Consider the following 1,561-nt stretch of genomic DNA (forward strand, 5'->3'; position numbering starts at 1 on the left):
GAAAAGAAAATAGGGTTTCCCTGGTGGCGCAGTGGTTGAGAGTCCGCCTGCCGATGCCGGGGATACTGGTTCGTGCCCCGGTCCGGGAGGATCCCACATGTCGTGGAGACGCTGGGCCTGTGAGCCATGGCCGCTGAGCCTGCGCATCCGGAGCCTGTGCTCCGCAACGGGAGAGGCCACAACAGTGAGAGGCCCGCATACCACAAAAAAAAAAAAGAAAAGAAAGGATTGCTACACTGACAATTTGCATTAACCCACAAACATACCATCAAATAAACGACACAAAAGACAGAATAGGAACAAAATTATTCTAATCATGTAAACTTCAAAAACAGGCAAAACAAATCTATAATATTAGAAATCAGGATGACTACCTTTGGTTAGGAAGGAATGTAACTCAGAGGGGGCATGAGGAGGGTTCTGGGGTGCTGGTAATGTCCTCTTTTTTATCTGCATGATGGTAGCATGTGTGTGTTAATTTTGTGATTGTTCCTCAAGATGTACATTTGTAGTTTGTATGTTTTCATCTGTATGTATGCTATATGTCAATAAGTTTATTTTAAACAATGACAAGTGCTATAACTGAGGCATATAAGATATGCATGGTGTGTATTGAGGAAGACAGAAGGGAGTGACCTAAAAGGCATGTGTTATGAGTTGAATTGAGTTCCAAAAAAAGATAGGCAGAGTCCTAACTCCTAGTATTTCAGAATGGGACCTTTTCTGGAAATAGGGTTGTTGTAGATAAATGTTAACTATTGATAAAATGAGGTCATGCTGGAGTAGGGTGGGTGCTTAATTCCGTATGACTGATGTCCTTAATAAGAAAAGGGGAATTGGGGCAGACACAAGGGAGAGCACCATGTAATACCAGAGGCAGACGGTGGAGTGAGGCAACTGCAAGGCGAGCAACACCCAGGATTGATGGCCACCACCCGAAGCTAGGAAGAGGCATGGAAGGCTCCTCCCTAAAGGTTTCAGGGGGAGCATGGCCCCGCCAGCACCTTGATTGTGGACTTCTAGCCTCCAGAACTGTCAGACAATACATTTCTATTGCTTTAAGCCACCCAATGCATGGTACTTTGTTAGGGCAGCCGTTGAAAATGAATACAGTATGCATTAGTGTTCTGTTTTTACATAGGAGGCAACTGAAGTTCTATGTCACTGAACTAGGGACCAGACTAAAAATTAGCTCTGGCATTTAAAGTCCATCGGTGACAAGCAAAGCGGTGAGTAAATAAAAGATGTTTGGGAAAAAAAACCCAGCTCTCTGACATTTGGACCAGCCATTCCATGTTCCTTCCTTTACCCAACATTTTCTAAAGCAAAGATTTTGGAAATAGTTTTCTCAGTAGAGAAAAATGCCGGTAAATAAAATGCCAGCCTCTTTCATCAGAAAGATGACTTTCCTTCTGTTTCTGATTATCTGGTGACCTAGGTATCTGGGTAAACTTTTTCATGAAAATATCTCTCCCCACCTCCCACCCCTCACCTCCAGCCCCAGGGGACTCCAAAGGAAAGAATCACACTCACACGTGAGTGCAGCAAAGGGAGGGAATCA

The sequence above is a fragment of the Mesoplodon mirus genome (assembly GCF_964341445.2).
Source record: "Mesoplodon mirus genome assembly, chromosome: 7".
Lineage (NCBI taxonomy): Eukaryota > Metazoa > Chordata > Mammalia > Artiodactyla > Ziphiidae > Mesoplodon > Mesoplodon mirus.